Here is a 23,914-nt window from a genome sequence, read left to right on the forward strand (position 1 = left end):
ACAGATGAACCTGTAGCTTCCAGAACGTCCCAAGCCTCTTCCTTTTGTGCTATTATGTGGAGGGCTCCATCTGCTGCAATTGCTTTCCTTCTGCTTTTTCACCTGGTAAGCTTTCCGCCCTGGATGACTCGACTTGGAAATGGCATCCTCTGAGAACTGGACGGTACACCGTGCCCTCCTCTCTTGTTAAGGTACACTGAGAGTATGCCTCCATATTGTGCTCTTGAGATATTCCAACTGCTTGTTTCTTTTATTCCTTAAGAACATCATTTATGTTTTAAAAAATGTTTCTGACCATAGGATTTGCATCATAATCTAACCCAATAAAAATGCATTTGATTCACAAAAGTATATGACTGTAGTAGTACCTGCCTTTATCAGTGTAATTATTTGTTCATGAATCTGTCTCAGCAGAGGAAGTTTGATAAAAACCATATGTAATCTGTTTGTTCATTTATAGTCCTGGTGCCCCAAACAGAGTATGTACCTTTTAAACATCAGTTGAATAAATAACAAATAGAGAAGCAATTTCTTGGAGAACAGCCAACTCTAAAACAAATGCTGAAATAACATTTCTTAATATCAAAATTTGATAAAGTCAAGAGGAAGGTAGCCCAGAATGATCCTTTTGAATATGCAAAACAAGTTCTTTTAACTCTTTGAGAAAATGTCCATGAATTTCACTCCAATGCTTACCTTGTTTAGCTGGCTCACATTAGTGTTTCTTTTTTCTTTTTATTTATTCTTTCATATTTTACTTATATAAGGTGAACGAATTTCATGTATTTCATATACACAGATTTAGGAGCAGTGATACTTCCCACTCCACCCTCTCTTCCACCCACATTCACATCCTCTCTCCTCCTTTTCTTGTTCTTTCTTTTAATTTTTACAATGACATACTCTCAGGTTGTTTTTTTTTTTTTTTTTTTGACAGGCAGAGTGGACAGTGAGAGAGAGAGACGAGAGAAAGGTCTTCCTTTTGCCGTTGGTTCACCCTCCAATGGCCGCCACAGCTGGCGTGCTGTGGCCGGCGCACCGCGCTGATCCGATGGCAGGAGCCAGGTGCTTCTCCTGGTCTCCCATGGGGTGCAGGGCACAAGCACTTGGGCCATCCTCCACTGCACTCCCTGGCCACAGCAGAGAGCTGGCCTGGAAAAGGGGCAACCGGGACAGAATCCGGGGCCCCGACTGGGACTAGAACCCAGTGTGCTGGCGCCGCTAGGTGGAGTATTAGCCTATTGAGCCATGGCACCAGCTACTCTCAGTTTATTTTATAATCATAACCTTAACTCTCCACTAAGTAAAGAATTCAACAAATAATAATAAGAAAAAACACTGTTCCTCAACAATAGAGACAAGGGTTGAAATTAGTTTTTCGATTCTGCAGTGGATTTACCAAGAATTCACAGGCATCTCTGATCTGTGATCATAAATGATCTCTGATCATAAAATTTTTTGTAAGGCTGCCTGAAAAAATAATGAAAGAAAATAAACAAACCAATGTAGATTTATTTAACTTCTGAAAAAGCAATACAGAGTTACTGTATTGCCAATTAGAAACATTTGCTAATGAAAAATATTTCAGTAGGCATAGTAATGGAACTGTAAACAAAAGGCTTAAATTAATGCTTGTTAGGATATGCTGAGCATCACAATGAAAACACTGTTTTACAACTTAGAATGAGTCTATCCATAAAAATATTTTCTCTTATTAAAATGGTATGCCATTTTATTGAAAAATGGCATTTTATATTGCTATTCATATGGAAAGAGAAAAAGCATAAATCTTTTAAATTGAATTCTTGAATCCATAGTGGCTGTCTTAATTCCTATCTCTATGCCTAAAATTGACATTTAATAAATCTGCACATTTTTATCACTTTACAAAATAGATTCCCATCACAGCTGCTGTCTGGTGTGGACTCGCAAGAACAAAACATGGAGCTCACAGAGCTCCCTCCCAGAGGCGGAGGTTCTCCTGTGCCATTCGCCACTGTGTCCCCGTGGTCTGACATAGTGCATGGCATACAGCAGGCACACAATAAATATGTATTAAATCACAAAATCTGACTTGACTAGAGAGAAACATCCGAACAGGGAACCATGTAATCACTGCTGTCAAGCAGGAAATACATACACTGGGTATGCGTATTGGCCCCCTCTCTACTGCCTATAAACCACTCATGGCTCCACTGACACCACATTGGCATTCGTGTCCAGGGAGTGCCGGATGGCAAATACTTTCAGCCTGTTGTAAGAGTAACGCAGATTTAATAGAAACTTGCTACATTTACTTTTTGAGAACCACAGATTATCATATCTTTTTCTCAGTCACAAAGAGATGTGCATATAAGAAAATATTTTGGAAGAATATAGCTTAATCAGCTATGCAGAAATATATGTGCTCATAGCAATTTAGTGATGCGCTGACTGTATTTGAGATGTGAGAAGCTCATTCTGAAAAAGATTAATGGGACCTTTGTGAAAAATTGGGCTATCATTTTGCCTATGTTTTCTCTTCTCTGTCCTTAGGCATTAGTTATACACTTCTTTTTTTAATAAAGATTTATTTTATTTATTTGAATGTTAGAGTTACAGGGGGCAGAGGGGGAAAGGTGGGAGAGAGAGAATCTGAATCTGTTGGTTCACTCCCCAGATGGCTGCAATGACCAGGACTGGGCCAGTCTATAGCCAAGAGCCAGGAGCTTCATCCACGTCTTCCACATGAATACAGGGGCCCACGTCTAAGGGCCATCCTCCCTGTTTTCCCAGGAGCATTAACAGGGAGCTAGATGAGAAGTGGAGCAGCTGGGACTAGAACGGGAGCCCATATGGGATGCTGGCATTGCAGGCGGCAGCTTACTCTGTTGTGCCACGACGCTGGCCCCTAATATGCACTTCTACAGCAAGAACATCAGGAGCAGGAGCTCCTGTGGAAATGTGAAATGTACAGATGCCACAGGCCCTTTGCTTAGCTCTTTCCTCTTGGTTGTCTTTCCCTTCTAATAGTCATTCATCCCATTCCCTTGATTTATTTAGGCCAAAGGTCCATGGTCACGTCCTTGAGAATTTCTACACAGAATTCATTGCTCTTCACTATGACTACATAAAAGTATATATACTCATTTGTTTATTTTCTGCTCTGTTGCTAGAATGTAAGTTTTCTGAGTATTTTTGTTGCTGTATCCTGAATATTTACTAACATACAGAAGTTGATTAATACACACTTCTGAGATAAAATAACATGGATAGTGAAAGGGAAGATTTGGTAATGGAGAAAATGGCAGAGTATTTTTAATTAATAAAGCAAGTGGGTAACTCTGCATCAGATCAGTAGGGATTTTAAAGAAATAGTGTCTGATAATATTCCATACCCACTAAGAAGTAGCAAGCTACTCAATTTCTTCGAAAACTTTCCAAGCAATCACGTCAAGTGATAGACCTTAAAAGGGTTCTTTCTGGGCCAGGGATGGAGAAGAAGTTTTCCAAAGATTCCCTGTATCTTATTGCTTAGTGTCCCCAACTGGCTCTCATTAAATCTACAGTTCCGTGTTGTGTGTGGAAACCTCTGCAGGTCGTTGCTGGGAAAGCCAGGTTCTCTCTGAGACCCCTCTGACCAAGGCACAGCAGCAGGGCTTTGCTTCGTTGGCTGGAATCACAGAATCCGTGCCAGTGTTTACAGCAGCAGCCATGAACTAGCTGTCTCACCGTGTTGAGCCTGCTAAATAGTCAGAACACAAATGCTTCGGTCCTTCGTAGGTTCAATTTAAAGTAATACAAGTTTCCCTCACCCAGTCTCTTCCCAGGCTCAATTACAACCCAGAGTAAACTCTTGAATAAGAAATAGTAAAAATGTTAATAAGTGATCTAACCCCATCCATATGATAAATAGATTTTTACCATATGTCTAGCAACGGGGGGATGCAATCTAAGGGATCTTGGCCAAGTAAATGTTATTTGCTAGTCCAAACCACTAAGCTAATTTGGATAAGACAGGTGTTTAGGTTATAACTTGATCAATTTCATATTTTGATCATTCAATATCCACTCTAATGAATTGCTTATGCTTACTGAAGGAATACTCTTTTTGTAGCCTAAAATTGGTTCTTGATAAAGAAGCAATGAAGAATAAATGGCTAAATATTTATAAACACAAAAACAAGTGAACAGAGAGGTTGTTAATTATTTGTGATTACTGCTGTGTGTTAAGTAGAAGTGAGAATCGGCACACACCAATCATAGTTTTATTATTCTCTTCATTTTTTATTCTGATACAAATTAAGACGTTATGACAGAAAATGTGAGTTTTTTAATCACCTGTTTTGAGTATGTGCTTAAAATATTTCCTATGATTTGGCTTACTGAATAGCAAGGGCATATATGCTCCATTTTAGCAATCTAAATAATGTTCTCTATCTTCCCACTTTTGTTCAAGTTCCTTATGTAAGTGCATTTTCTCTTTACACTGAAATATGTGAACATATATGTATATGTGCATACATGTGAATATATACATATAAACTTCCCCTATACTACGTAATAACATACAGTAGTCCTTTATCCATGGAGGATACATTCCAAGATTCCCAGTCGATGCCTGAAACTAAAGGTAATAGTGAACATTATAATTTAATGCTTTCTCTATCTTAATTAGGTATTTACCATGACTATAGCCATAGCTCTAACACTAAGGGGTGTAACAGCAAAGCTAAGACAGATTCCTTCTTCCTAATTTCACAGATGGAATATTTATTGTTACTGTGTATCTTAGCAACGTTGCATATGATTTTTTTCTCGCTCAGTCAAGATCATCACCTTTTGACTTGCAAGAAACATTCCATGGCACCCTCTGTGTGTATTCAAATTACTGGGATCACTCCTTTAAGGATCTGGGGCCAGTATTACATAAGCTGAGTGTTAGTCAGAAATACAGGGACACCACAATAGTTGGTCTGATAGCTGAGAAGGGTACTAAATGGTTAATAGTTAGGTAGTGGACACAGTGTGGATATGCTGGGAAAATGGTTGATTCACATCCAGGGGGTGTTGCGATGGTACAAGATTTCTTTTTTTTTATTTTTTTATTTTTTTAACTTTTATTTAATGAATATAAATTTCCAAAGTACAGCTTATGGATTACAATGGCTTCCCCCCATAACGTCCCTCCCACCCACAATCCTCCCCTTTCCCACTCCCTCTCCCCTTCCATTCACATCAAGATTCATTTTCGATTCTCTTTATATACAGAAGATCAGTTTAGCATACATTAAGTAAAAATTTCAACAGTTTACTCCCACACAGAAACATACAGTGAAAAATACTGTTTGAGTACTAGTTATAGCATTAAATCTCAATGTACAGCACACTAAGGACAGAGATCCTACATGAGGAGTAAGTGCACAGTGACTCCTGTTGTTGACTTAACAAATTGACACTCTTGTTTATGGCATCAGTAATCACCCTAGGCTCTTGTCATGAACTGCCAAGGCTATGGAAGCCCCCTGAGTTCACCAACTCTGATCATATTTAAACAAGGCCATGGCCATGGTCAAAGTGGAAGTTCTCTCCTCCCTTCAGAGAAAGGTACCTCCTTCTTTGATGACCCATTCTTTCCACTGGGATCTCACTCGTGGAGATCTTTCATTTAGTTTTTTTTTTTTTTTTCCCAGAGTGTCTTGGCTTTCCATGCCTAAAATACTCTCATGGGCTCTTCAGCCAGATCAGAATGCCTTAAGGGCTGATTCTGAGGCCAGAGTGCTGTTTAGGACATCTGCCATTCTATGGGTCTGCTGTTTATCTCACTTCCCATGTTGGATCATTCTCTCCCTTTTTGATTCTATCAGCTAGTATTTGCAGACACTATTCTTGTTTATGTGATCCCTTTGGTTCTTAGTCCTATCATTAGATCAATTGTGAACAGAAATTGATCACTGGGACTAGTGAGATGGCATTGGTACATGCCACCTTGATGGGATTGAATTGGAGTCCCCTGGTATGTTTCTAAATCTACTGTTTGAGGTAAGTCAGCTTGAGCATGTCCCAAATTGCACATCTCTTCCCTCTCTTATTCCCACTCTTATATTTAACAGTGATCACTTTTTAGTTAAGTTTCAGCACTTAAGAATAATTGTGTATTGATTACAGTATTTAACCAAAAGTATTAAGTAGAACAAATAAACAAAAAATACTATGAGGGATAACATATTAAGCTGCTCATCAACAGTCAGGGTGAGGGCTGATCAAGTCACCATTTCTCATAGTGTTCATTTCACTTTAACAGGTTTCCTTTTTGGTGCTCCGTTAGTTGTCACCGATCAGGGAGAACAAGTGGTATTTGTCCCTTTGGGATTGGCTTATTTCACTCAGCATAATGTTTTCCAAATTCCTAACAGGGATCACTTTTCAGTTAAAATTTAAACACCTGAGAATAATTGTGTGTTAATTACAGAGTTCAACCAATGGTACTAGAACAAAAAAATACTAAAATGGATAAAGCATTACATAATGGTACAAGATTTCATCATGCTACATTAATGGTGTGCAAATTAGAACTCATTAATTGTGTAATCCTGGGATTTTCCACTATTTTTGCTAACTGCATTTGACCACAAATGACTGAATCTGCAGAAAATGAAACCTCAAACAGGAGGGCCTATTGTATGTTGTGTGTGTGTGTGTCTCCTTTGTCAACCACCAATTAGAGTCAATAATAATCATTGTGTAGCATCTGCATTGTGGGGTGATTAATATTGAACTTTACCATCACCCACAGAATTTTTCAGTTTATCAATTCCAATCTCGGATAACAAACTAATACCCAGGTGCTAAAATGTGAGAGGTATAATACATGTTAGCTTAAAGGGCCGGTGCCGCGGCTCACCAGGCTAATCCTCCGCCTTGCGGCGCTGGCACACCGGGTTCTAGTCCCGGTCAGGGCGCCGGATTCTGTCCCGGTTGCCCCTCTTCCAGGCCAGCTCTCTGCTGTGGCCAGGGAGTGCAGTGGAGGATGGCCCAAGTACTTGGGCCCTGCACCCCATGGGAGACCAGGAGAAGCACCTGGCTCCTGCCATCGGATCAGCGCGGTGCGCCGGCCACGGCGGCCATTGGAGGGTGAACCAATGGCAAAGGAAGACCTTTCTCTCTGCCTCTCTCTCTCACTGTCAACTCTGCCTGTCAAATAAAATAAAAAAAATAAATAAAAAAATTAAAAAAAGAAGAAAAAAAATAACAAAAAAATTAAAAAAAAAAACAAACATGTTAGCTTAAAGAAATCAGAAAACCAGATCTATAAGTGATTGTAAGCAAATTAAGTAGGCCCCTTAGTTTCTGCTTCTGGCTGAGCACACCTAAATACTGGAAATGCTACTAAAAATGCTTGAACTCTGTACTCCAGTGTACCTGGATTTGGAATGTGAATTACTAGCAGTGGAAATATGAGCAAATCTGGGAATGTAGTTTCCTCGTCCAAAACACAGAGGTCTTTGTGGGACTACATTTGCATGGATGTTGTGGTATCAGATAATAGGACAAGTCATGACTTATGTAGTGTTTTGTACATTTATCATCTCGTGATGTCTTCAAAGTGAAAGATCTCAGGGCCGGCACTGTGGCACAGCAAGTTAACGCCCTGGCCTGAAGCATCAGCATCCCATATAGGCGCTGGTTCTAGTCCTGGCTGCTCCATTTTCAATCCAGCTCTCTGCTATGGCCTACATCAGCAGTGGAAGATGTCCCAAGTCCCTGAGCCCCTACCCACATGGGAGACCCGGAAGAAATTCCTGGCTCCTGGCTCCTGGCTCCTGGCTCCTGGCTCCTGGCTCCTGGCTCCTGGCTCCTGGCTTCGGATCAGCGCAGCTCTGGCCGTTGCGGCTGAGGAGTGAACCAGCGGATGGAAGACCTCTCTCTCTGTCTCTACCTCTCTCTGTAACTCTGTCTTTCAAATGAATAAAATAAATCTTTAAAAAAAAGTGAAAGATGTATAGACCTTTTAAATTACTTATGTGTAATCTATATTGTAATTAAAGTTCTTCTTTGTCCAGTTTCTCTTTGTGAAATCCAAGCATTTTCTACCTCTAACTTTACCTTTCTTCTTCGAGAGATGATCAGTGTGAGGATCCTGATACATCTCCATGGCTGGAAATAGTTCATCTTTCTGCATAAATATGTTAGATGAGGCCTTTCCTGTTCTCTTAGTTTTGGCTGAGGTAACATAGATGAGCTACAGAGAAGAAATACTCAGGCACATGTCCGCTCCCGAAAATGGATGTCCTATTCCCTGAAATAAATAAATGTGTGTGTTGTGTGTGTATTTGTATATTTATATGCACTCCAGGCATTATTTAATGGACACATTTATTTTTTGATAGTGAATGAAAATTTGAAAATTGATAAGGAAGTAGTTAACAAATCTGGGTGAATGTATTTATCTTTCACTCTTTACTCATATAATACAATATATTTGATAAGCATCCCAGTAAATATGTGCCTGGAAATGGATGCAGTTGCTTCAGTGGGCTCTCTCCTCTTTAGAAAGGTTGGAACGATTCTTCAGGTGAGTGATGTTCAGACAGCATTAGAACATACGTGACCACCAGGGAGGATACAGAGATGGCCCCAATCCCTCCTCAAGGGATGACGCATTGCCAGTTGTGGGGAGTACAGGCAGTGAACAGTTTCTTCAGAATCTGACTCAACTAAAGAGAACTAAATGATACTGCAGTCTTCCCAGGGAAGCCTGAATGTTGCATCTGGGCAAAGTCGAAGTTACAGAGTCCCATTTTGTCTTAACAAGGAATGATCCGATGGGCAATACTTGTTCAACAGCTCTCCACTGGGTTGAGCAATCCTTTCTCAGATCACATGCCTGTTCAGCTTGTTCCTCACTTATTTCTGATTACTTCCACTTCTTTGTGCAGGTGTTAATCCTCAATACCATGCAGCAAATTTGTCTCAGCACCTGCTACTGTGAAATCCAGGTACAACAATTTATTTAAGGTGGGATTTTGGAGCTGGATTTTTTATTGTCTGGATACCCATGAGGACCATTTCAATGATGACAGGTGAAGGACAGAGTGACCCCAATGCAAGATGACATTTCATAGTAAAGATATTTGCCAGCATAACTATAGATTACTACAAGTTCAACCAATAATATCTCCAATTTTGTCTATGACACCAAGAACTGAGAATGCAAACATTGATGTGGTGAGTAAATTATTTTTATTCCCAGTTAAAATTGAGGATGCAAGACACTGTAGATTCACAAGGAATAAAACAAATACACAATTACAATTATTCTTTCTACATAAGTCCCCTACCACCGAATATAGTTCATATATACCAAGATTGGTCATGTGCCTAAGTTATTGTGGTCCACCCAAGATTAATCACAGATATTAGGATTTACTACATCCAGGTTACCAAAGAGCACTCCTGCCTCAGAATACCTCAGTATACCTCAGTAGGCTGTGAGGTGTGGAGAGAGTCAAAGAAGCATTTCATCTAGTGTGAGAAGAAAGAACTCTAGCCCAGCTGAGATCAGGAGCCCAGGCACCTTGTTCATCCTGGCCCAGCCCCAGCTATTGTGAATATCTGGGGAGTGAACCAGCAGATGGAAGATTCTCTCTCTCTCTTTCTCACCCTCTCTCTCTCTCCTTCTCTTTAACTCTTCCTTTCAAATTAAATAAATAAATCTTTTAAAAACATAAGAAACTAGTGGGTGGCAGACCTACAGTGAGATTTTGAAAGATGGGGGGAACTTGTGCCTCCATTAAGTGACAATATGATACAGTATATAACATAATAAAACTATCATCTCTATTCCTGCCGTGTTCTGACACCGCAGCATGAAGTCAGCTGTAAACAATATGTGAACTAATGGACTCTGCTGGATTCCAGTACAACTTTATTTATAAAAACAGTAGTGGGCACTGAAAATAACTGCATCTCTAAATATCTACTAGTGCCTTTTAAACTACATCTATCCATAATATCTATTCTCTATTTGACTGCTTATCTTTCCCTTGCTTTGAAATGATCACACTACTTACTAATGTAACTTCCTTGAATTTCGCATCTTACTTGAAAATGTTTTAAATATGTCAATGATAATCCAAGTGATGAAATGATGAATTCCTGTAAAGTCAGTTCCAGCCCAGGACTTGCAAGTTTAAAAAATCAGATATTAATCACAGGATTGACTTTAAAATCTTTATTTATTTTTCATTTTCATTTATTTTAAAGGCAGAGAGGGAAAGAGAGAGTCAGAAAGAGGAAGAGAGAGATCTTCATTCTGTTGGCCTACTCCCTAGATGCCCACAACAAGGGCTGGGCCAGGCCAAAGCCAGAACCAGGAATTGAGTGTGGGTCTTCCATGTCAGCAGAGGGACCCAAGTGCTTGAGCCATCCACCTGCTGTCTTCCAGGGTGCACATTAGCAGGGAGCTGGGAACAGAAACAGAAACAGAGGAGCAAGGACTGGAGCCACTGATGTTGGATGTGGGCATCCCAACTACATCATGGTCTCTGCACCAAACCTCTTTCCCCAAAATTAACTGTTATATTTACCAGATCGCACAGAGGGTCTGCAAGTTATCCAATCCATTTATTTTGGGCAACTCATTCAAAAATACTTTTAAGTTAAAATAGTATTTTATATTAAATTTTACACTAAAACCAAAGATCTTTCCCATATAGCTACTTTTGTCGTGTGAAGACGAAAACCCTGAATGATCATACACTGACGGACGGGAGCTATGAAAGAAAAGCCACTAATGTAATCTCTGGTTTTCATCATTAAGAGCAGAAATACATTTCATAGTAATATGTAACAACATGATACTCTTGTAACCTCTGCTCCACGTACTGACTTTCATCTATGTGACAGAATTTTATGACCCTAACTTTGAGGTCTTAATTCAGGAAATTAACAGCAAGAAAGGTTTAAAAGGACATTGGCATCCTACATCCGGAAAAGACAGCCTGTTTGTGTTTAAGTTTTATGAAAACGTGCTTTGCTGCATAGGTGTCTGCATAGTTGTGCAGCTTTTCTTTCACAGGGCAGCTGAGCACTTGTTTTACCACAGGTGCACCCAACATTCTTCTAAACGCCACTTTTAATTTCCATTTTCTTAATTTGTATCTATCAGGCTATCTAATTTCAATTCATAGTTTTTTAATGCTTATGTGATGATGTGGGAAAGATATTTTTGGGACTTTTTTTCCCCAAATTTTTGTCACCTATGGTTTTCATCACTGACTAAATCTTGGGTATAAGTTTATCCTTGACAGTATGTTTCCAGAAATATAAAATATATTCTGTATTAAAGCACACCAAATATTTAAACATGTTTATTTTATTCTTTAATTCAATTTTAACCAACTCAGTGTGATTTGTAGATACAATTTTAAGAACATGACATTCTCTGCTTTTCTTCCTCCCCCTCCCCCTCTTTGTTCAGTTCATTTATAAGTAAGGGAAGTTTTACAATGTTAAAACTGGTTTTGATAAGACCTGAATACTTCAGGCAATTTAAAGAAATAATGTTAGAAAAATTTGGCTGGGATAGATGCAAGGCTGGTTAATGTCTTGTAAGGCAGTAAGCTGGAACCTTCATGGTTATCTTCTCTAACAGGCAGAACTTGAAGTTACGAAATAACTTCAGACTGTATGGGTTCCAATAAAACAGTAATTAAAGTCAAGCATGGGTGCATTCTGCCAGACAAACATATAATCTTTCTGTGGCACGTGTTAACTGGTGATACTGAAAGATACACACTCACTCTCCTGCTTTATTTCCAAATTTTGAAATTTTAATAACACTTTCCAGTGCAGAAGACAAAAGTTGAGTAGTACAGCTTCCTTTATTTTTCTTCTCTTGAAAATAGTTAGCATCTGGAATAATATCTGGTATTACTTTATTTTTGTGATGATCTAGGACTTGGTAGCACTGTGTATTCAATCATGTTGATCATCCTTCTTTCAGGAATCTCAAGATAGCTTTAAGATAGGAAAAACAGCAATCCATTGATAGATTAGTACACGCCCAATACTCAGATATGAAGCTCTGATAAAAGCAGGCTTAAGTCATGTAACATAGTTCCCTTTGCCCTGACCGCATAGGCAGATCAAAACTTAGTATTAAAATAAAAGCAGGGGAGCAGACATTGTGATGCCCATTTTCCATAACAGAGTACCGAGAATCCAGCTGTGCCTCCACTTCCAGTCTCCGTTTCCTGGTAATGTACATCTTGGGAGGCAGCAGCTGATGTCTCATGTACTTGAGCCCCTGCCACCCACGTAGGAGACCTGGATATAGTTCCTGGATCCTGGCTTTGGCCTGGCCCAGCCCCAGAAGGAATCAGCAGATGAGCGCTCTCTCTGTCACCCTGCCTTTAAGAAAAATAAAAATGAGCAAACAAAAATTTAACAAATAAATAAGTGATTGTAATGACAGGAAAACATTAATGAACCACTCTCTTATTAGCCATACAAATATCTGATAGTCAAATATGAAATTAGTGAAAGACTAGTTTAGGGGGCCAGAGTTGTGGCATTGAGGATATAGTCTGCAACACCTTCATCCCATATGGGCAGCAGTTCTAGCAGTTCCAGTCCAGCTCCCTGCTCATGTGCCCGGGATAGGAGTAGAGGATGGCAAAAGAACATGGACCCCTGCACCCATGTGAGAAACCTGGAGGAAGCTTCTGGCTCCTGGCTTCAGAGGAGCCCAGCCTGGGCCCTTGTGGCCATCTGGAGCATGAACCAGTGGATGGAAGATCTCTCTCTCTCCCTCTCTCTCTGTAACTGCTTTTCAACTAAATAAGTAAATTGTAAATCTTAAAAAACAAAGACTAACTTAGAGCAGCTGAACTAAATATATTATAATAAATGTATGGAATATGATAAAAAGTAATGGAAGAGAGATTTACAACTCTAAAATTTTATACTAGGAAAAAAAACTAAAAATAATTGGGCAAAACTCTTCATCCCAAGATTTTTGAAAATGCAACTTCAGGGTAAACAAAGAAAACAGAAGGAAAGAAGTAGCAAAGAAATAAAGCTAATAAATTACAAAACAAAGATTATACTGAAAACAAGGATAAAAGTAAAAATATAATTAACAAAAAGCAAAATGTGTAATTTAAAGAATGTTAAAACAGAGAACACAAGTAAAAATATGGGAGTGGATACTGTGATGCGGTGAGTTAAGCAGCCCGTAGGGCCACTCATCCCATTTTAGAGGGCTGGTTCCAGTACAGGTTAGCTTGTGCTTGTATTCAGCTCCCTACTAATGGGTCTTGGAGGCAGCAGATGGTGGCCCAAATCCTTGGATCTCTGCAAGCCACACAGGACAGTCTAATGGAGATCCAAGCTCCTGGGTTCAGCCTGGCCCAGTCCCAGCTGTGTCTGGCATTTGGGGAGTGAATCAGCAGATGGAAGCTCTCTCAGCCAGTCTGCCTCTCAAGTAGGTAAATAAGTCTTTAAGAAAATTTTAAATAAGCATAAATAAAAATAAATCCATGTTTAAAAAGTTAAGAAAATGTTACAAATAAAGGTTCAGTAATACATTTGAAAATTTAGAAAAAAATTACAGAAAATACAGCAAAACTGACTTAAAGCTAAATGAGAAACCTAGATAATTGACTAATGATTAAATAAACTGAATCAAAAGTTAAAAATGTTCCAAAAACAAAACCAACATTCAAGGTTGCTTTTCTAATAAAAACATGAAAATTTTCAAACACAGATAATGCCAATGTTAATGTAAACTCTTGTAGAAAGAACAAAAGAAGGAAATTAAAGAGGAGGAAAAAGAAAAAGGGAAAATGCATCCTAAATTTTTCTTATATGAAATCTGTGTGACAAAATAAACCCAAAAGTATTCAAAAAGATAACATAGTATGGATAATTTAAGTTTATTTCCATAATAAAAACAATATCAATATAATTCCTAACCATAGTGTATACAAAACACTATTTTTCTCTAAATAGTTACAAAAGAATATTATATATTTTTTAAAGATTTATTTTTATTTATTTGAAAGAATTATAGAGATAGGCAGAGACAGAGACAGAGAGAGAGAGAGAGAAGTCTTCCATATGCTGGTTCACTTCACAAATGGCTACAATGGCCGGAGTTAAGCTGATCCAAAGTCAGAAACTAGGATCTTGCCTCTCACATGGGTGCAGGGGCCCCAGGACTTGGGCCATCTTCCACTGCATTCCTAGTCCATAGCAGAGAGCTGGATCTGAAGAGGAGCAGCCAGGACTAGAACCAGCACCCATATGGAATGCCAGCACTTCAGGCCAGGGCTTTAACCTGCTGAGCCACAGCGCCAGCTCCATGATATCATTTTTAGAGATTTATGTATTTCTTTGAAAGGCAGAGTTTCAGTAAGAAAGGGAGAGAGGGAAATATTTTCCATTTGCTGATTCACTCCCTCAGATGGCTGCAATGGCTATGGCTAGCCCAGGACGAAGACAAGAAACAAGAACTCCATCTGGGTCTCCCACCTGAATGGGAGGGACCAAAGTACTTGTGCCATTTTCTGCTGCTTGCCTGGGTGCACCAACAGGGAGCTGGATGGCAATGGAGCAAGCAGGACTCAAAATGGCACTAATTTGGGATGCCAGTGTTGCATATGACAGCTTCACCTGCTGTGGCTCAATCCCTGCCCCCACTAAGAAATCATTTTGGTGATTCATTTTATATGTCCACTTTACTGGACTGCACTGTTTCCAGACATTTGGTCAATCATCATTCTGGGTATTTCTGTAAGGGTGTCTTTGCAGAAGTTTAACACTGAAGTTGATAAGGTGAATTAACAAGATCACTTTCTATGATTTGGGTGAGTCTCATCCAAACTGTCAAAGGCCTAAACAGTGTGAAATGTGACCTTCCACAAAGCAAGAGAGAATTGTCCTGGCTGATGACCTTCAAACTGGACATAAGATCTTCCTGATTCTGCAACAGCTTCTTCCTGGACATTGACACTGAACTTGCCAAACTCTGTAATCATATGAGCCTGTCCCTTACAATAAACCTCTTTGCTGATTGGTTCTGTTTCTCCAAGATTCCTGAACAATATACATTTTTCTAACTGACAGTGGCATCCTGCTGTAACAAATACTGAACAATATGGAAGTGATTTTGGAATTAGGTGGTACATAGTAGGTGGAAGAGTTTTGAGGGTCACGGTAGAAAAAGCCTAGTTTGCACTGATGGAGATGTTTCTTGAAACATCAAAATTAAAGATGACTTTAATGAAATCTGAGAAAGAAACAGAATTTTAAAAAATCTCCTATCATCTTGAATGCATACATCATCATGGACTGATTATGGCAGAAATAGGAAAATTAAAGGATATGCTGGTAAAAATCTCAAATGGAAATGAGAGATAGGATTTCAGAAACCACATGAAGGTGGTCCTTGTAACAAAGAGACAAAGATTGTGGCTGAATTGTGTTCTATTATCAGTGTTTGTGGAAAGTAAGGATTGCAAGCAATGACATTGTATATTTAGCTTCGATGAATTTAAGAAATTGCATCCTGTCTCCTCCTTATGTTTCATAGTAAAATATAAGAAGTGAGAGATACATGGAAGGCAGCATTAAGCAAAAAAGGAACCAGAATATGAAGAATCCGAGCCTATTCATATTATAAAATGAGGATGTGTGATCTGGGATGAACACCAAGGTGTAGTAGACAGTCACTCCATATAGAAAAGTACCATGATTTCAAAGTGTGGGGAGCAAACCGGACTAGACTGAGTTACTGGAATTAGGACTTATTCTATGCATCTGCTCTCCCACAATATGGCACTGGGAGAGAAGTAAACAGCTTCCGCACAGCTGCCTCCAGTTCAACCAATAAACTGTAGGACTTGCTCCTGATTGGAGGAGAGCAGCGTACTCGGCGTGTGGGCAGCCGAGTTGGGATTGGCGGAGGAGGACTATAAAGGAGGAGAGAGACGGCATGCACCGGGAACATCTAAGGGGAACATCTAAGGGGAACACCTGTGCAGCCCCCAGAGAGCCGGCCGGCGGTGTGCCGCTCCCCTGCGGAAGTGGGGAATGTGGCCAGGGGGAACTGCCCTTCCACGGAGGTGGAAGGGATAGTAGCCAACCCGGGAAGAACCAGCAGCAAACCCGGGGAGGGCCGAGCAGACGAAAGAACAGCGCAGGGTCCTGTGTCGTTCCTCCATGAAGAGGGGGAGCGACACAAAGAAGCTTTCAAATTTTTATATTTGAAATGGGGGAGGGTGGCATCAGTGGTTCACTCACCTTCCTCAAGTGTCCACAAAGAGTGGGGCTAGTCCAAGCCCAAAGTCAAGAGCCATGAACTCAATCCAGGTCTGGCACATGGATTTAAGGAACTCAATTACTCGTGCCATCACTGCTGCCTCTCAGGATCTGCATTGGTAGGAAGCTAGAGTCAGGAACCAGGGCCAGGAATCAAACCCAAGTACTCTGATGTGGAGACGGGCATCTTAACCACTAGGCCACTACTCCCTACCCATGATTTTAATCAGCCATCTTGGCAGAAGCCAGGAACAGAGATGGGCTTATGTCAGCAGAGACACTGCTAGTTTGAACTAAAGGGGACAGAGACAGGATGAATGAAACAAAGACTTGGACTTCAAAGATTCTACAGGATGGACAATAGAGTTGTCTACAACAGGAACAATGACAATGATGGTGATTTAGGGATCATAACAATTGCCATGGCCACCAGAGACACAGAGTATTCAGACCAGGGGTGCAAGACTGTTCTCTCCTAGGATTAAGAGGGTGGACATGCTCTTCAATTTCAGCAGGCCAAGCAGCCCCCCACCCAGACCCCAGAGGCAAGGCCACCACTCAGAGCCAAGGAGGCTGAGCTGCTGCCCAGGGCCTCATGGTGACAAGATTGCTCCTGTGGGCCCAGAGAATAGAGAACCAGCCAGAGAAGGTGATTCTGGAGCCCAAGATCTAATGGAACTAGATGAGATCAGATTAAATTGAATGGAATCTAATGTTGCTGGGGCCCCATCCCCCCTTTCTTCTTTCTCCCTTATCAAGTGGGAATGTCTGCCCCATGGCTTTATCATCTAGATTTTGTCTAATTTCACTGCTGGAGAGGAATTTTGCCTCAGAAAGCATCAATCATACCCAGAATCTCATGCACATTGGAATTAGATGCCATTTAGAAAGGACATTGGACTTGGGATAATGCCAAAATGGGTTAAGACTCTTGGGGTGGGGGACAATGCCTTTCACAAGTGAGAAAGTCAGCAATTTGGGGGGACCAGAGGGAAAAATCTGCGGGTTGAAAGATCTTTCAACGGAATACATGTGTTGGGCCAGGCATTGTGGTGTAGCTGGTAAAGCCGCCACCTGTGCATCCCATATGGGCACGGGTTCAAGTCCTGGTTGCTCCACTTCCAATCCAGTTCCCTGCTAATGTACCTGGGAATCAGCAGAGGATGACCGTAGTAGTTGGGCCCCTGCACCTCCATGGGAGAACGGAACACATGGGATCCATTGAAAGATCTTTCAACCCATAGCATTTTTCCCTCTGGGGCCTCCAAATTGCTGGAAGAAGCTCCTGGACATTGGCTTCAGAATGGCCCAGCTCTGGAGGTTAAGGCCATTTAGGGAGTGAGCCAGCAGGTGGAGGATTCTCTCTCTCTCTCATTCTCCCTCTCCCTAGCTATCTTTTAACTAAAGAAATATTTAGAAAACAAACCAAATAGAAGTACATGTTCTGAAGTCCCAATTTCCAATGTGACTGTTTTGGGCCTTTAAAGGTCAATGAGGTCATACAGGTGGAGCTCTAATCCAATGGAATTAAGGTCCTTTAAGAACAGGAAGAGAAACCAGAGAGGGTATGTCTGGCATCTCTTGGTCTCTCCATTCACACACAGAGAATCATCTGTGAAGACGCTAGGAGAAGGTGCTGTCTTCATCAAACCAGGAGAACGTGTTTCACCACCAACCCTTGAGCTTAGACTTGTTCCCTCCAGAATTGTGAGAAAGTACATTTCTGTTGGTTAAGCCACATAGGCTGAGTATTTGGTTAAGGCAAATAAAACAGAATATTGAATTGTTTATGATAAAATCTTTTAAAAAGTTACATGATAATAGGTGCCAACTTCATCTGAGAAGACTATTCCCTTCCCAACTTAGAATTAACAATGTTAATAATGGTTAAATTTTAGAGGCATTTCTTTTAAAAATCAAGATTTGGAGGAGTGACATTTAATCTAGCACTTGAGATACCAATTGAGACATCTGCTTCCTAGGGTGCCTAGATTCGAGTCCTAACTCCATTCCCAAGTCCTGCTTCCTGCTAATTCAGACACCAGAAAGCAATAATGATGGCTCAAATAGTTGGGTCCCTACCACACACATGGGAGATCTAGATTGAGCTCCAAGCTCCCGGCTTTGGCCTCATGCCTGGCCTATTCCCGACCATTGTGTGTATTTGGGCAGTGAGCTAGTAAATGAGAGCTCTCTCTCTTTCTCTCTCACCTATCTTTCTATATCTCTCTACCTCTCAAGATAATTAATATCTTATTTTAAAAGGATAAAATCCAAAAGAGGGAATTTTTATTATCATTTTTAATCAAGACATCACTGGGTTTAATAGCCAGTAAATAGTTTGAATGTCTTGGAGATTTAAGGAAGTGTTCCGAGTTTAGGGTTAGGTTATAAAAAACATTGTGAGTACAAACTGATAGAAAATATGTTAAATACAAACAAAGAAACAAGGTACATAGCAACAAATTTGACAGACCTTTGGCAACACTATTATGGATAAAATTGCATAAACTTTATTTTTTAAAAACACTAAGCAATACTTAAATTAATGGGATGTATCCCATATTCTTGGATAGAAATGCCAAATATCAGATGGGTCAGTTTTCTAGTTGATCAATAGATCAATGCAATGCCAATTTAAATGTTGCACAACAGTAATTCCTTTTTAGACAATTTAACAAGTTGACTGTAAAATCTATATGGAAAGAGCGAAAGTCTAAAGGGTAACAAGCTTTATTGCATGTATCAGTGGTTCTCAAAACACTGTTTCTTTAAACCACTTCCACTAAAAGGCTTTTTAAGTGCACATTACTATCACCTGGGGAGGTGAGGTGCTAAGCCCGGATTTCTGGACATCAACCACCAAGGTTTCTGATTTAGTAAGTCTGTGAGGGGGCCCAGGAATTTGCGTTTCTAACAAGTCCCCAGGTTCAGTTGGTGCTGTAGGCAGGGAGACCACCCTTTCTGGAGCCAATGACTTGTGTACGCGCCCTGACATGGTCTTCTTTCTAGACCTTCCAACAAGGTTGCATAAAGATGAAACCCTGTGGCCGGGGCCGGGGCTCAATAGGCTAATCCTCCGCCTTGCGATGCTGGCACAAGGGGTTCTAGTCCCGGTCGGGGCGCCAGATTCTGTTCCGGGTGCCCCTCTTCCAGGCCAGCTCTCTGCTGTGGCCCGGGAGTGCAGTGGAGGATGGCCCAGGTGCTTGGGCCCTGCACCCCATGGGAGACCAGGAGAAGCACCTGGCTCCTGCCTTCGATCAGCACGGTGCGCCGGCCACAGCACACTGGCCGTGGCGGCCATTGGAGGGTGAACCATTAGATTTGCAGGAAAGACACGTGGGTTCCTGTGTCTGATGTGCCGGTTCTTTACAATGAACGTTAGGCTCCTAGTGTCCTCCCATCTGACAAAATGCATGGGATCAGATGACCTTCATGCTCTAGCACTCCTGGCATCTTTATCAGCAAAACGGGAGGTTCCATGGTGAGATGGAGTTTGACTATGAACACACAACATATGCTCCGAAACAAGGTGAGTTAGTATTGCCCATTTCTGTCTCTTTCTAGTTCAGTGAGAACTGATTTGTTCAGAATTATGTAATGTGTTCTATTGGGAATGTTAGGTCCAATAAAAAGATGAGAAGTTTCTAGAAATGCCATGGTTTGCCGAAATGAAAATGACTTTCTGTTGAAGTTTTGGGAAATAAAGGTGTTTCCTATCCAGTATTTGGGACAGCTGGCACACACAGAGGAAAGCACCTGAGCACTCTCACACCTCTCCTTCCTCACTGACAGCATTAGGATTCCGCACTGCTCCCAGCCCAGGCTCACTCCCCAGCCTGACAGCAGGCTTTGCTCCTGCTTTCTCGGCAGAATCGCCCTCCCTCGGGACGATTTTCCCCTCTCTGAGCTACATCTCAATCAGTAGACGATTCACCGAGGAGACGGAGTTTGAATTCTGGCTTCATCTAGTCACACTCAATTGAACACAGAGGCCTGTGATCATTAAAGACCCCTGCTTTCTCCTGACAGTTTCATGGACGCCATCCAGAGGCACTCAGTGTGTGAATTTCACATCCCCTTGAAATTGGAGCTGCACACCAGCTCTGCTGTGACCTTTTCCTGTCGGCTTTTTTTCCTCCTCTGCAGTTTTTTTTTTTTTTTAACAGGCAGAGTTAGACAGTGAGAGAGAGACAGAGAGAGAAAGGTCTTCCTTTGCCGTTGGTTCACCCTCCAATGGCCGCCGCTGCAGCCGGCGCACCGCGCTGATCCGATGGCAGGAGCCAGGATCCAGGTGCTTTTTCCTGGTCTCCCATGGGGTGCAGGGCCCAAGCACCTGGGCCATCCTCCACTGCACTCCCTGGCCATAGCAGAGAGCTGGCCTGGAAGAGGGGCAACCGGGACAGAATCCGGCGCCCCGACCGGGACTAGAACCCGGTGTGCCGGCGCCGCAAGGTGGAGGATTAGCCTATTGAGCCACGGCGCCGGCCTCCTCCTCTGCAGTTTGAAAGGTATAGGCACATCAGAAAAATTTCACTAAGGACGATCACATAACAAAATGTGATAGAAAGGTCATCACATCCAGCAGACATTAATTTAGTTCAGATAAGGAGCTCTGCTCTATATTATTAAATATTTGGGGTGTAGAGACTATGGTTACTGCTATATATATATATTTTTTTTTGGAGTGAGTTAAGTAGATGGATCACTTGACTGTTCCAACTGTTTAATTCTTATTCAGGAAAATGTGAATTTGGATTTTTTGGGTTTGTTTTCATTTTTGCTTTTTGAGGGCACAGAGAATCAGCTTAATCCATATATTATATGGTTATTCCGAATTGATTTCAAACTGTGACTCAACTACCTATTTCAAATTGCATGTTTCTATCATTTTATGGCTCATGGCTTTGACTATCTTGTGACTGTTAGACATTGATCATTCCTACATTAATACCCAGTGATGCAGTTTGTTACTACAACTATTCCTTTAATGAATTCTTCTGGTCCTAGAGTCTTACTGTGTAAGGAGGGGCACTGTGGTGCAGAGGGTTAAGGTGCAGCTTGGTGATCCACATTCACTCTCAGAGTGTGGGTTCGAGTCCCGGATGCTCCACTTCCAATCCAGCTTCCTGCTAATATGCCCTGGAAGGCAGCAGCAGATGGCCCTGCTAGCCATGTAGGAGACTTGGAAGGACTGCTTGAGTCTTGGTTCAGCCTGGTCCCAGCCTCATCCAAGCCTGGCTGTTGCAGCCATTTGGCAAGTGAACCAGCAGATAGAAAATCTGTCGCTTTGCCTTTCAAATAAATAAATATGTCAAAAAGAAAAAAAATATTAGTGTATAAGCAAGACAGCAACTTGCTAAACATAGAGTTGCATTTTATAAAGTTTTGTGTCTTGAGAGACTGCAAAACTCTATTTATAGTGATTGTTTTCCAGGCCACTGAGATACAGATGAGGAAAGGATATGCCTGTCCTGTGTGTGGCTAGAAGGATATTTAAGAGAAGGCAGAGGGCTGAAGACCTTGGGCTTCCCTAATTCAGCATTTAATGTTCCTTTTATAATATCGTCCCCTGCCTAGATGGGGGAAGTGAGTACATTGATTTGCATACAAGCTTACCCAGCTGAGAGGAAAGAAAGAAAAAGGAGATTTGCTTTTCTTTTTTAAATTTTGGCTCCCACACATGAGGGAGACCAAGCGATATTTGTCTTTCTGTGTCTGAGTTATTCCACTCAGTATGAGATCCTCTAGTTGCAAATGAAAGAATTACATTCTTTTTTATGGCTGAATAATATTCCCCCGAAAAGGAAGAAATGCCATCTGTATCAATATTGCTGAAAGTATAGTTTTGTCAAGCTTTGTTTTATGTGTTTGTGAAACCAATGATTTAAAATGATATACTAAAATAGTCTTAATGATCTGTGATTATTTTCAGTTTGACTATATACGAGTCAGATGGACATCGTTTCATTTGAATGCTGTTTATAGATAGCCCTTTCTTATATTCCTATGGAGCTATGGTTTTTCACCTCTTGAAATCCTTATTGAAGTTTTACCTGTTGGACTATTTAGTCGAGTACTAACTTGTTGACTATAATGTAAATTAAAAATATGCTATCACACAAATTTAAAGAAAGCAAGAAAGAGGGAGGAAAGGAGTTATCATTGTATTCTTAGACTTGTACCTATGGGCTACTTTGATTCTGTTCTCTTTGTTTAAATATAACATTAACGTGAGAATTGATGAAAATTGTACTGTAGTAACTATCATGCATTTGTTGTGTCCTGAACATTTAGTCTAGTAATAAATTCCTTAAAAAGAAAAAAATAATAAAGTGATCATGATGGCAAAACAGAAAAAAAAAAAGAAAAGGAAGAAGAGGCACAGCCTTCCTGGCTCCAAACCATCCCTCCACTACAGGACACTTGCTATAGGCAAAATTGGTAAGAGAATGAGTGGCTTAACATTCTGTGTGAATTTTGTCAAGATAGCCATTTTGGGGCTAAATTTCCCTTCTGTAAGTAATGTTTACCTTGTAGAAAGATTGTGAGATTCTATATTTGACAGGCAGAGTGGACAGTGAGAGAGAGACAGAGAGAAAGGTCTTCCTTTGCCGTTGGTTCACCCTCCAATGGCCGCCGCGGCCAGCGAACTGAGGCCGGCGCACCGCACTGATCCGATGGCAGGAGCCAGGTACTTATCCTGGTCTCCCATAGGGTGCAGGGCCCAAGCACTTGGGCCATCCTCCACTGCACTCCCGGGCCACAGCAGAGAGCTGGCCTGGAAGAGGGGCAACCGGGACAGAATCTGGCGCCCCGACCGGGACTAGAACCCTGTGTGCCAGCGCCGCAAGGTGGAGGATTAGCCTAGTGAGCCGCGGCGCTGGCCTATATTTGAAACTCTTTGCAAGTAGTTATAATTGGCTTATACCTTGCCAAAGTGGTGGTATGTAAAATCCATACATTCTGTGCAAGAAACTAAAGAATTATATAGAAAATATATTCCTACTTCTTTTTCCCAAAACCACTGATGTGGTTATATACACACTGATATATGATACTGATACAGATTGAAAGTAAGTTACACATGAATATTAGAAAATATACTAAAATCTTTCACCTTTTACTAAAGATTTCCATGGAGAAAAAATGTTAAAGACTAACCACATATTTCATAGAATAACTAACAGAATTCTAGCAAAACCATATAGAGATGTTAAAAATTCTATTTCTTGATAAGATAGTATTCTCTTAAAGTCCACCTACCATTTAAAGTAATACAAAGGAAACATTTAGTAAATAATAGCTATGCTAAGTGAAATAAGAAAATTTACATGTTATCTCTTATTTGTGGTAGCTAATATGTAGAATATAAAAATTGTGATGATGCCATTAGTTTTAAATATTGTTTCATTGAATCATACCATGACAGTATGTCCTACTCTATGAAGTACATGTCACAAAATGCTAAAAAAAAAAAGCTATCGAACTTTAAAAAAATACATTTATAGAAATGAAAATAAGAAATAATACACACAGATACACAAATAGAGAAACTTGGAGAAAAAATAGTTCTAGTATGATGCTTTCAGAGACAGGTCCCTTAGGG

At 40.7% G+C, this 23,914-nt stretch overlaps 2 long non-coding RNA genes across 3 annotated transcripts in view; both read left to right on the plus strand.

Annotated features, from left to right (window-relative positions):
* LOC138843591 (uncharacterized) overlaps positions 1 to 8,942 on the plus strand; it is a 79,730-nt gene extending 70,788 nt beyond the window's left edge. Inside the window, exon 3 of the long non-coding RNA XR_016211666.1 lies at positions 8,919 to 8,942. This is a non-coding gene — a long non-coding RNA (uncharacterized LOC138843591). The remainder of the gene's footprint in view (positions 1 to 8,918) is intronic.
* A 10,136-nt stretch (positions 8,943 to 19,078) lies between these two features.
* Positions 19,079 to 23,914, plus strand: part of LOC149124870 (uncharacterized) — a 43,800-nt gene continuing 38,964 nt past the window's right edge. Inside the window, exons 1-2 of one of the 2 annotated variants that reach the window (XR_016212519.1) lie at positions 19,079 to 19,184; positions 19,691 to 19,837. This is a non-coding gene — a long non-coding RNA (uncharacterized LOC149124870). Of the gene's footprint in view, positions 19,185 to 19,569; positions 19,838 to 23,914 lie in introns of those variants that run through there. The other variant, XR_016212518.1, reaches the window with a different exon arrangement.

The sequence above is a fragment of the Oryctolagus cuniculus genome, chromosome 8, assembly GCF_051225735.1.
Source record: "Oryctolagus cuniculus isolate XC-2025 breed Fujian yellow rabbit chromosome 8, ASM5122573v1, whole genome shotgun sequence".
NCBI classification, from domain to species: domain Eukaryota; kingdom Metazoa; phylum Chordata; class Mammalia; order Lagomorpha; family Leporidae; genus Oryctolagus; species Oryctolagus cuniculus.